The 13,719-nt window shown below is 39.0% G+C and overlaps 1 non-coding gene across 1 annotated transcript; it reads right to left on the bottom strand.

The window, feature by feature from the left end:
- Window positions 1-226: 226 nt before the first annotated feature.
- On the bottom strand, window positions 227-2,738 carry LOC126815952 (uncharacterized). Its single transcript, XR_008787743.1, has 2 exons — window positions 2,504-2,738; window positions 227-659 (listed from the first exon to the last, which is right to left on the bottom strand). It is a non-coding gene; the product is annotated as an uncharacterized LOC126815952 (transcript).
- Window positions 2,739-13,719: the final 10,981 nt, after the last annotated feature.

Below are 13,719 nucleotides of genomic sequence, written 5' to 3'. Positions count from 1 at the left end.
TATAAAATTAACTTATTTTTAAGATGGTACATACATTAATAAAGAAATTGAGTTTGCCCCTTGGAAGGCATCCAATCGTAGTATATCTCAGCGTTTTTAGTTACGATCTCGTAGCTAGCCAAGCCCATAACCAACAATCTAGAACATTGGGTGGTTTAGCTTTTCAAAGGATTTAAACACAATTGAAATTTAATCAAGACTTTATTATCGTAACAACGTTAGCGGCGACAAAAGAGACTACACTATTTATTTGTATCTGAATTTTCTGACGAGGTCCCCACCTTTGCTAATGATGTCGAGGGTTGGTGGTCCATTGTAACCATTGCTTCCTCTGCTTCCACTCCTGACAGTAACATTATACTTTCCATTTATAGTTCCGGTCCAACCTCTAAATTTGGAACCTCTAATCGGGTTAACACCAGTTGGATTCAATTTCTAGAATTCTCTCAGTCCGGTGAAATAGTTGCCTCGTCTTGAATATTGTTTGGTAAGTCTGGGACCACTTCTGGTTATTCTTCCTCTGGCATAGCGACTTAAGAAAGCTCGTCCAGCGGCAAAGGCAATACGTCCACCAGCAATGGCCAGAGGAACCAGGGGAACCGCTCTATTTGGTCGTGCTACATTAGAGTCGTGACGTGATCTCTTGTTTATTTCATTGACTCAAAGATATATGTCTACAAATAAAATAATATAGGTATTGAAATATGACATCTTTAATATCAATTTTATAAACCCAAGACAACATTTAATGTCAAGTAAAAATGTAAGACAGCGTCAGCAACCCAGTTAGGCTATTGCAGCAGATAACCGCATAAAATTAGGGAAGGCACACAAATTGGCTAATCCTTTGGGAGTATTCTTTTGAAAAAGCTCATTAGTCATTCGAAAATTGTCATTTAAAGATTTTTGACTTTTGGATAATGAAATATCGGGGGGGGGGGGTGCAATAAAATCACGCCAACATGTCCTATTTCATTGATCCAGTTTTACGTAATTCACAGTTTTACGTACAAGGAAGGGTTCACCGTAACCCAAGAAGTTTTGTCCGATCCGAACCAATCAGAAACATAATACACATGTTTTAAATTTCATCAAAATCGGATCAAAACTGGGAAATCTCAAGTTTTTACAAACAACTGTGAACGGACGTCTGGTCGTCCAGAAATTATGACCGTCGGACGGACGGATATAGGCAACGAAAACACGATGAGTCCACATGGAATAGTGAGCGTGTAAAAATCCTCTACTAACATTCTGTCAAAGCAAAGCCGAAAATGTCAGCCATCTTTTGTTTGTTTACCCTTCAGTGGTGCAGGACGGAGGGCCTAACAAGGTCGGCTGTCTAGTCGTTCGGATGGAACGGAAAACCGAGCATTGCATGTAAAAGATCCCTTGGCAGTTGGAATTCGATATTAGAGTAGGCCATTGTGCCACTGCCCGGGCAAAATTTCCCTCATAACACACTCTATGGCGTATACCCGTCTTCATTAGCCCACCAGTATATGACGTTAAACCCCATTTCATTTCGTCAGCCATCTTGGAAAAGGACGGACATTTTGAATATTCAAGTGGCAAAAGGGGTTTTAATAATAAATGACCTTAAGCAGATACCTGTGCAAGTTTTGTATTCAGATCTAAACGATTGTTACGGTTATCTGCCTCACTAAGTGGCTTAGTCTGAATTGTAACTTGAATAAATAGCCTATATTGAGGCAATGTGACCGACAGTGAAATCAAATTATTTCCTTAAAGTAGCTAAGTCTCTAACTCAATATCATCCAAAATCTTCAACATTGAAAACTCTTTTATTTGCATTTCCAAACTACACAAAAAATCGAATTGGGATAGTCGTTTTATTTAATTATTGCACCAACCAAATTCATGCCAAGTTTTATTAGAAATACAGTATATTATAATAGCACGCACGTATTTTCTAACAGTTTTAACATCTTTACTGTGTGGATAAAATGCATTATCTAATAAATTTTTCTTTAAGTTTTAGCCTTAAAGATACATTATGGGAGATAAGATAAAGAGATGGCAGTTCTCGCTATAATAGTTAAAAACTAGATAGTGTAAAGGTAATTTGCGGAAAATTTCAGTCAAATTGATCCACTATGAGCCGAGAAAGAAGCGGGTGAAATTTTGGCATAGTCTCGGTCATCATTACTAAAATCATTAATATAAACAGCTTAGTCTCGATTATCCACTTTTTCTGATTTAATTATCAACGGCCGTTAGCGGCATATAGGAATCTAATCCAGCCAACATCGAAGGCTAGCCTTGACATCGAGAGTTTATTATGGTCTGGATAAGTTAATTAATGTCTAATTGATAATTTAGATAACATTTCAGGCCTAAAGAAAGACTTGTAATAAGCAGATTTTGCTCTTGCATAATGCATGTTTAATTTTGCAAATAAAATAAGTGAACCACCGATAACATTTTTACTTTTACTACTGTTGCCACTAGATCACATAAGATCATAATTAATTTTACATACCAAGTTCACCCGTAAATCTTTCATCTTCAGCTTCCATCAAAGCTTCCAATTCTTCCTGCGTGAGGAGATCAAGATCCACGCCATCAAATTTGCTGGATCCGACATTCTGTTGTGAGAGTGTTGTGACTTCAACAGGCACTTCTGTTGTTGGTATAACTGTAGCAGACGACACGGCCAAAACAGTAGCCGACAAAAGTAACACGAACAGTTTCATCTTGACTCGAATTGAAGACCTGCTTAACGAATGCCTCTCATTTTATACATCTCTTCCCGGATATTGCCCAGAAATAGTATTTTTTAGATGAACGTTTTTTTATGATTGATGTTTTGATTCCAAATAAACCGTCTCTGCCACTGCAGTTAATCAAAAATTGAAATAGGAAGAAGTATGTTGTCAAATTAATTTGCAACTGTCAATCATCTTCATCGTGTTGAAAGTGACTTATATTGTTTATTTGTAAACACGGTGATAAAATTTCCTTGGGGATTTTAAGCCTGGTTTTTCCTTGTCGGGGTTGCGGGACAGCAGCATAGTCCTTCGCATGGAACAAATGAAATGAAATGAAATGGAATGGGGTTTAACGTCCTACTGTTCTGCACGGACAACGGCACTATGGCCTACTGTTATATCGAATTCCAACTGGCAAGGGATCTTTTACGTGCACGCCAATGGGATCACGTGGTTAAGTGGGTAAGACGCTGGCTCGCTAGCCTGGAGGTCGGGTGTTCGATCCCTGCATTGGCCGAAGGACAGCTGTCTAGTCCTTCGGATGAGACGAAAAACCGAGGTCCCGTGTATACATTGGAATGCACGTAAAAGATCCCTTGGCAGTTGGAATTCGATATAAGAGTAGGCGATAGTGCCGCTGCCCGGGCAAAATTTTCCTCATAGCACACTGTATGGCGTATGCCCGTCTTCATTAGCCCAGTTTAGGAGCAGAACAGTAGGACGTTAAACCCCATTTCATTTCATTTCGTGTACACGGAAACTTCGAACGACTAGATAGCTGTCCTTGTCAGGTCAAGTATAAAAGTTGACGTTCACGTAAAAGAACCCATTACGGTTGGAAAACGATGAAGAACAAAGTCAAACATAATCATCGAGGTTGGTGCAGAAAAGAAAGGCAGTTAAACCCCATTTCGTTTTCATTTCATTCCACCACTGTGTCGATAGAAAAAGATTATTGCTTTATACCTGTTTTATTCACCTGTATTCAAACAGGTAAATATTTGGCATGGCATATTGTCCGTTACAGGAACTTGATAGTACCAAAAGAAGCGAGGCGAGAAATTTTTCAGTTTCTGTAGTGTAAATCGTATTGTTTTTCCTGTAGATTTATGATAAAATTAGGTAAAATACTATGATATTCTATAGATTTTTATACGCCCACATTTTCATGTGGTCGTATATTGTCGTCGCCCCTGTCCGTCCGTCCGTCCACAATTGTTTGTGGACACTCTATACAGGTCACAATTCTTATCCGATTTTGACGAAACTTGAAATATAGGTTTATCTCCAAAAGATCTCGGCTGCTTTCGATATTGGCATGTATCGGATCGAAACTTCGTGGATTATGGCCCTTGTTTGTACTAATGGATAATGAAATTGACTTTCCAGCAACAGAAATTTAACGGACCGTTAACAAGATAACGATCTGTTAGAGTTTAACGGATCGTCAAAGGGCCAATCCCGATAATATTTTGGAGAATAAAACTGCTTAATTTTGCCCTTAAAATCCTCTAACTTAGGACTGAGCAAGTAACTCAATATATGAGATACGTTTTCAAACAACTTAACCCCGTCAGTCTTCATCTGGAAATGGAGACCGGTGTCCCAAGCTGTATTATGCGGTGTCTGGATAAAACCAGACTTTTATTTCATAAAAATAATGTGTAGGTGAAATTTACCTTTCGTTATCAAGTACAGCACATGGGTCATTCATTGTATAGACCTCTGATGGAACGGGAATCGATTATCAGGTCATCCAACGAAAAAATTGACCCGAAATCTTAAAAGGGTTACGAGTCCGGATAAGCAGTTTTGACGTTCACGCCCAAACGACTCAATATTTTGAGCTGAAAATTTGAGACAATGTAAATACACCATTCATTCCTCTACATTTTGGTGGTTAAATTTCATACGTACTCAGACTTTTATTTTTGAGACTCTGTTCAAATCGGGACAGTCCCTTTAAAATAACTGAGTTTTGAACAACCCGTCGCAGGTCGTTCTCGCTATAACAGTTAAAGACAGATAATGACAAAGAAAATATATTAAAATTTCAGTCAAATTACTTCATTCTGAGCGAAGTTATGGCTGTTTGAAAAATAGCGTAGTCTCGATTTTCACTGATACCGTTGTTACGTTAATAAAGTCGCGATTATCCATTTTTAAATAAAATGATCACACGGAGATCGTGTTCAAATCCGTTCAAAATCACAAAGATAATGCATCTTTAATGACCAAGGGAAAATGCGAGTCTTAAACAGATGTATGCCTGAAGCAAAACAGCTTTACACGAAAACGTCAATTTATTTGAAAAGTTGACAGATATTTGACGGGGAATTTAAATTTTATTCAATGATGTTTTTAAAGGCGAACAGTCACAAGAGTGTGCAAGGTTACAAGATATTGTGGGGGGAATTATACTCAATATTACACAATATCAAGACAAGGATGCGTACATTCTAATTTTTCAATAATATATTCTTCTAAACGTCATTCCTCACACTGCTTCCTATGTCATGTAAGTGGGGGGTTGGATGGCCGAATGGTTAGCACGTGCGCGCTGTATCGCCGGTTTCGCATCCCGGTTGTACGTGACAAGGAGTAGGGTCGCCTGTCCAACCTCGTGGCTTTTCTCTGGGTCTCCTGGTTTCCTCCTACTGCTAAAGACCCCTACGCGCAAGCGAATTACTGAATAAAATTGAAGTATATGTTAGTCCCGAAATGACCAACTCTCTCCCTGAATTGATTTCTTGATCTGATATTCATTCAATGTAGTTTGTATATAGTCCACATGTGTGTCTTGTAGGCTTTGTTTGTTTGTAGTGCGGTCCTCCTGCACTTACTTATATACCCTCCAGTAGACTGGAGGTCAGGTGTTCGATCCCTGCATTGGCCGAGTAAGTTCATCCAGTTTTTCCGACGTGTTTCCCCCTTGTCAGTGATGCAGGACGGAGGGCCTGACAAGGACAGCTGTCTAGCCGTTCGGATGGCATGAAAAACCAAGGCCCCGTGTACACATTGGCGTGCACATAAAAGATCCCTTGACAGTTAGAATTCGATAGAAGAGTAGGGCGTAGTGCCGCTGTCCGGGCAAAATTTCACTCATAGCACACCGTATGGCGTATGCCCGTCTTCATTAGCCCAGTTAGCAGAATAATAGGACGTTAAACCCCAATAATTTCATTTCATTTCATATTTTTGTCCTGCAAGACAGACACGTAAAAACCAATACTGCACGCAGCAATCCATCTACGTCATACTTCCCAGGCGGAGCTAGCTGTAGACAGGGAGCCTAAGTTTGGGATGGTAAAAACCAGGCCGAAAAATTCCATGGAAATTTTATCACTGTATTTACAAATAAACAATTAAAGTCGCTTTCAACACGATGAAGATGATTGACTCGTTGCACAATAATTTGACAACCCACTTCTTCCTATTTCATTTTTTGATTAACTGCCGTATATATGAGAGACGGTTTCTTTGGAATCCAAAGACCAAATATCAAGTACAAAAAAAGTTGGTCTAAAATTAAATTCGGGAAGAGATGTATAAAATGAAAGGTATTCATTAGTTTGGAACATATCTTCGGTTGACGTATCTCCTATGGCAACACGGTTACTTTTGTAGCAGGTCTTCAAGACTAGCCGAGATGAAACTGTTGGTATTATTTTTGTCATGTCGTCTGCTACAGTCATACCAACAACTGAGGCGTCCGTTGAAGTCACACCTGCCCTACAACACAATGTTGTTTCCCGTACATTTGATGGCGTGGATCTTGATCTCCTTACGAAAGAAGAATTTGAAATTGAAGATGAAAAATTTACGGGTGAGAAAATCTTTTAGAAATGGAGTTTAAAGTCCACTAGGTCATTTCGGTACTAACATATGGTTCAGTCTTATTTCAATAATTCGCTTGCGCGTAGGGGTCTTTAGCTGTGGGAGGAAACCGGAGGACCCGGAGAAAAACTCACGAGGTTAGGTTGGACAACCCACTTCTTCCTATTTCATTTTTTGATTAACTGCCGCATGAGAGACGGTTTCTTTGGAATCCAAAGACCAAATATCAAGTACAAAAAAAGTTGGTCTAAAATTAAATTCGGGAAGAGATGTATAAAATGAAAGGTATTCATTAGTTTGGAACATATCTTCGGTTGACGTATCTCCTATGGCAACACGGTTACTTTTGTAGCAGGTCTTCAAGACTAGCCGAGATGAAACTGTTGGTATTATTTTTGTCATGTCGTCTGCTACAGTCATACCAACAACTGAGGCGTCCGTTGAAGTCACACCTGCCCTACAACACAATGTTGTTTCCCGTACATTTGATGGCGTGGATCTTGATCTCCTTACGAAAGAAGAATTTGAAATTGAAGATGAAAAATTTACGGGTGAGAAAATCTTTTAGAAATGGAGTTTAAAGTCCACTAGGTCATTTCGGTACTAACATATGGTTCAGTCTTATTTCAATAATTCGCTTGCGCGTAGGGGTCTTTAGCTGTGGGAGGAAACCGGAGGACAGGCGACCCTACTCCTTGTCACGTACAACGGAATCATTTACCGGAGAACTTAGTATGTAAAATTAATTATGATTTAAACAAACATTATGCAAGCGCTAAATCTGCCTATTGCATGTCTTTCTTTGTGCGTGAAATGTTATCTAAATTATTAATTAGACATTAATTTTCTGATCAAGGCCATAATCAAATCTCGATGTCATCGTTAGCCTTGATTTGAATACATTTTGTGATGAATAATTTAACGTAAAAATGAATAATTAGTAAATATGATCGAGGCTAGCCTAAAATTAAATCGTTAGTATCTCGGTTCGGCTCTTTATCTAATCTTCCATAATATCCCTTTAACATAAATTTTATTAGTGCGAGAGGTCCCGTGTATATATTGGAATGCACGTAAAAATTCCCCTGGCAGTTGGAATTCGATATAAGAGAGGGGATAGTGCCGCTGCCCGGGCAAAATTTCCCTCATAGCACACTGTATGGCGTATGCCCGTCTTCATTAGCCCAGTATAGGAGCAGAACAGTAGGACGTTAAACCCCATTTCATTTCATTTCATTTATTAGTGCGAACATTAAACAAAGTGACTATCTAAATTCGATTTTTTGTGTAGTTTGGAAATGCCAAATTAACAAGAAATTTCATCCCCATGGGTCATAGAAAGAAGTCAATCTGATTTAAAACACAGATCCTATTTCAAAATTTCGTTTTACTTGCCTTTACTGCACCTAGGGGCTGTCACGGTCGCAGAGATATTATTAAGGTTAGGGCACGTGATTGTTGGCGAGATTCTAGGTTAGGGATTAGCCAATGAAGCAGTCTGTTACGGCGAGTTTTGGACGTGAGGTGCACGGAACTGTGGGTAAACTCACTAGAAACATCGACGCTGATTGGTTAATTAAATGTCTGATGTCATAGGGTCAAAAGCCACTCGTATGACCTCTGACGCGACCTTCCACTACAGTCGGTCAGATCTCCATGTATAAAGTATTTAAAAAAATGAAACGAAATATAGATTGTATTTTAATCAGATTGAGAAAAAAATATACCGGATATGTAATTTATGACGGTAACTGTTTACGGATGCGTTTTGAAAAACTTAAGGAAATGATATCGTTTCAAATTTTTTGTAATACTTTGGGCACTTATTGATGATTAATAAGATTACTTTAATATAGGCTACTTATAAAATCATTTTCACACTCAACCACTTAGTGAGGCAGATAACTGTAACAATCCTTCCATAGGTATCCGTTTAGGCTCATTTATTAAGAAAGTCATGTTAGCCACTGGAATTTTCAAAATGACCGTCGTTTTCACTGAACCCCTTTCTCTGACTTTATGAAGTTATCTGTTTCACCACCTGGGTTGTTTCTTTCAGCACATTATTAAATGCATAGGCGTAGGATCTCAAAGTAATTCAGGGGGGCATAAGAGAAAATTGCCCTAAATCAATACCGGTTTTTCGGGCATACATATCATAAGAGAGCTTCGGGCATATTTTCGGGCATGCAGTGGACAAGAAAAAGACGAGAAAATACTTTTCGGGCAGTGTTATAGTTTTTCTCTAAACGTTAATAGAAAAAAAAGGTCGTCAAATTTTTCATTGCCCGAAAATAAATTTTTTGGGGGGCAAATGCCCCCTCCTGCCCCCCCCCCGGCTCCTACGCCTATGATTAAATGAAAGCAGGGTGTGTACTTCCCAAAATTCTCGAAATGAAATGAAATGGTGTTTAACGTCCTACTGTTCTGCTCCTATACTGGGCTAATGAAGACCGGCATACGCCATACAGTGCTAAGAGGGAAATTTTGCCCGGACAGCGGCACTATCGCCTACTCTTATATCGATTTCCAACTGCCAAGGGATCTTTTACGTGCATTCCAATGTATACACAGGACCTCGGTCTTTCGTCTCATCCGAAGGACTAGACAACTGTCCTTGTCAGGCCCTCCGTTCTGCACCACTGACAAGCAGAGATCGAACACCCGACCTCCAGGCTAGCGAACCAGCGTCTAACCCACCTAGCCACCGTGGCTCCCTAAAATTCTCGAAATATACTTAGTGTTTTCGACTAAAACATGTCGGTCAACTAGCTTAGTGTCTGTTCTCAAGCGGCGCTAACTGTAGACAGACAGCGTAAGTTTAGTATGATGTTTCATGTGAAGGGTGCTGTCTTATATTTTTATTTGACATTTATTATACCCTTGATATTATAAACTTGATATTATAAAGACAAGTTGATTAAAACACAGATCCTACTTCGTTTCGTTTTTTATAGTTCAAAATTTCGTTTTATTTGTCTGCACTACACTAGGATCTGGAAGAGTTGTTATATAACCGGCGTTCTGGCCGAGGTGAGGGGCTGGCTAATGAAACCATCTGTTACGGCGACTTCTGTAAATCACTAGAAACGTTAACGCTGATTGATTAATCAATGTCTGGCGTCATAGGGTCGAAGGACGTTCGTAGACCTTTGACGCGACCTTTTACTACAACCGCCGATCTTCATGTAGTGTAGGCCATCGAAAGTATAAAAAAAAACGAAACGAAATATGGATTTGTATTATAATCAGATTGATATTAAAGACACCATGTATTAATACTTATATTATTTTATTTGTAGACATACATCTTGGAGTCAATGAAGTAAACAAGAGATCACATGACTGCTATAAGGTAGCACGACCAAAAAGATGGGTTCCCTTGGCCATTGCTGGTGGACGTCTAGCTTTTGTAGCTAGGCGAGCTTTCTTCTTGAATCGCTGTGCGAGTAAAGGAATAACCAGAAATCGTTACAGAAGGGTTTTAAAAATCACCAAACATTATTCCAGACCTGGCAACTATTTCACCACACTCAGACAATTGAACCCAACTAAATTTACACCTAAACTATCTAGATTTAAAAATTGGACCGGAACTATAAGTATCGTGTCACTGTCTGCGATATCACCTCAGTGGAAGCGGACGTTAAATAAAGCTATTTCACACACAGAAGTGGAAGCAAAGGAACCACTGGTAATAATGGATCACCCAACAATTATCAGTATCTCTAGAAAATTTCGATTCAAGTAAACACTATGCTTGCTGCATAAAAAATAATCTTTTCTTGGGTTCAAGCGAAAGAAGAATTGTCGCTTCGATATGTAAGATTTAGAAAAAGAGCCGACAGTACCAGCTACAACAGCTAAAAAATAGATAATGAAAAGGGAATATGTTGAAAATTTCAGTCAAATTATTTCATTCTGAACAGTGAAGAACAGTGTAGTCTCAATTGTCACTGCTATCGTTATTACGACAATAAAAAGTCTCGATTATCCATTTTTAATTAAATAATTAACTTGCAATCGTGTTTCAATCCGTTGAAAATCTAAATCACCCGATGCCCTAGAGAGTTGATTATTGGCTTGGAATGTGAATAATAATGTCTAATTAATGATTTATATAACATTTGGGGCCAAACGAAAGATCTGGGGCCTGTTTCACGAAATTTTAACTAAAGATAAAATCCAAATTTTAGTAGATACTTCAACTTTGATTGGCTAAGCACTAAAATCAATCTAATATTGTCCAATCAAATTACTAAAATTTGTATTTTATCTAAGTTAAAATTTCGTGAAACAGGCCCCAGGATTAAGTTATATTTATAGCACGGCTTTCATGAGTTAAACCTGTTAACGAATGAAGCGTGCTATGAATGACTTGTAACACTGACAACTGCTCTGCATGCTTGTTGTTATTGCACAGAAAACCCACCCCACTTCTCTATACGATTTCTACGTGTGCAATAACATTGAACACGTCTAGTTATTGCACGGTTAAGCTCCACCCAATCTACTCGAGGGAAAACAATCTGCTTATTCAACGAAAAGAACAAAGGAAGATTTCCCGTCCATGTTACAAGCAGATTTATTTCTTACATAATGCATCTTTAATAAGTCAATAAATCTCGCTGCCACTCGGCGTCGTTTCGCTATAACAGCGCGAAGGAAAGAAGGCAAGAAATTAATAACACGGAGCGAAGCGAAGCTGAGAGGCGGCGTGATATGTTCTTGCCTTCTTAACATCTCCAGGTTTATAGAAGAATATCTACTGGCGAAATTCGTTTTGGATGAAAATAATAATAAAATTATGTCAATCCAGTCCAGTGAGTTGTTTTATTTTGGTTTCAATTGAAGAAGTACCCTTTCGCTCCTGCTTGCCATCGCAAATGCGTAGACGAAGTTAAGAAACCGCATTAATGGTTCTAATCTCGATCCATCGAGTCTTCGTCCGGCCTTGAGTTAACAGGACGAAGGTAAAAAAAGCTGCTTCTTAGCCCCGACTCTCTACGGAATTTGGCATAGTCGATTCTGTTTTGAAGTTGCTAAAATCATATCTAAGAAATCGCAGTCAATATGTAGCCATACATGACGTCATGTCTGACAAGACTGAAATAATTCAAGGAGTACCACAGGGTTCTGCCTTAGGACCAATACTGTTTAGTCCGTATACAAAACCGCTTGGTTCTATTGTAAGGAAATATGACTTCAATTCCACTTGTATGCAGATGATACACAGTTGCACTATTCTTTTAAACCTCTAGATATCAACTTCGTTCATACAAAAGATGGCGTCGAAAATTGTATATTAGAAATTAAATCATGGATGGCAGCGAACTTTCTAAAGCTTAATTTTGACAAAACTGAAAATCTTTGAGAAATGCATGGTCTTTATCGTCAACAAAAACTCTTAATTAATTCAAATGTTACCTATAGACTAGATAATTTTCCCCCCCGGTTTTGAAAATCTTTGAGAAATGCATGGTCTTTATTGTTATTTTGGCGTATATCTGGGGTAACCAGAAGTCATTTTGACAAAACACAGACACTGGAAGTTTACATAAAAACATACTAAATACATGTACCTACTACGCTACGTTTCAGTTTAAATGGTGTGCAATAAAATCAGTTCTGTACGATTTTGACAGGGCACTTAAAGGAAGCAAAATAGAAAAACAAATACAAAAACCGACCGCGACTGTATCAAACACCAAAATATCAATAAATTTTGTTTTTAAATACTGTGCCAAAATGCTCAATAACTTTCATAGTTTTCTACCTTATAAAATGAAATGAAATGGGTTTTAACGTCCTACTGTTATCCTATGCTGGGCTAATGAAGACGGGCATACGCCATACGGTGTGCTATGAGGGAAATTTTGCCCGGGCAGCTGCACTATCGCCTACTCTTATATCGAATTTTTCGTCTCATCCGAAGGACTAGACAGCTGTCCTTGTCAGGCCCTCCGTCCTGCATCACTGACACGGGGGAACTACGCCGGAAAATCTGGATGAACTTTCTCGGCCAATGCAGGGATCGAACAGCCGACCTCCAGGCTAGCAAGCCAGCGTCTTACCCACTTAGCCACGTGATCCCCTCTATCTTATAAAATATGAACTTTTATTTAGATGCAATAAACTTATTGACCCCCAGCTACTCGTAGTTTTGATAATGTATGATATTGACTTTTCAACTATACACTTTTTTTCTAAACATGTACGTGCTGTGTTGTAATTAAAGACTTAATTAATTCTATATGAATTGACAATGTAGATATATATATATTAGGGAATTTAATACGATAATTTGTAAACCCCATCTATGATGATGACTTTGTGTTGTGAGACCCATTTCCTTATATAAGACATTCGTATCAACTTTCCCTATTGTATATAGCTATAAGTTAGCTGACGACGGGACAGAGTGGGGCGCAATGGAGAGCGGATACGGGCGTATGGACTGGGGGACTCACCCACTACAACCGGTCAGTGTAGGCCATCGGAAGTATAAAAAAACGAAATGAAATATAGATCTGTATTGTATTTTAATTAGATTGGTTGATAATCTAAATGTAGCTGTATGGAGGAGGAAGTCATAAACGTCTACCCTTTCCCCTTCAATGTGCCCCCTGATTTACCCTGTTGCTCCCTTATAGCAACTACATTTAAACACATCTAAATCAATATTAGGGTACCACCATGTTTCTGACGCAATGGCCGCGAGTTTTACAACATCTGTAAGGTGTACGGAGTTAAAGCGAGATTAAGCCTTCTACGGGGTACCAAGTACATCGCGTCACATCCATCCTGTGCCACTGGAAAGGGGATCCCTGCCAGTGCCGCCGGGTAATATTGGGCTGTATGGAACGATTTTTATCATATCTGACCCACGGTATATGGTTGACACTGGTTAAGCATTATGATTATGATAATAATGTTGAAAACCGCATTGAAACCGCGTGTTTTTTTGTCATTTGTCAGGGAGCACAAAAACTCAAGGGGCCGCAAGAACTCAAAACCATGAAGCAAAGCTGGTCATTGCGTCCCTCTCACTTAGCCCCTGGCTGACAGGGATCGGACTAAGCCATTGGCTCACCAACCCGGTCCTTGGGGAGGAAAGTCGTCCACAGACACTGGAAGGGATTAAAATTTA

The sequence above is a fragment of the Patella vulgata genome, chromosome 3 (assembly GCF_932274485.2).
Source record: "Patella vulgata chromosome 3, xgPatVulg1.2, whole genome shotgun sequence".
Lineage (NCBI taxonomy): Eukaryota > Metazoa > Mollusca > Gastropoda > Patellidae > Patella > Patella vulgata.
This window is presented reverse-complemented; position numbering and strand designations above follow the sequence as displayed.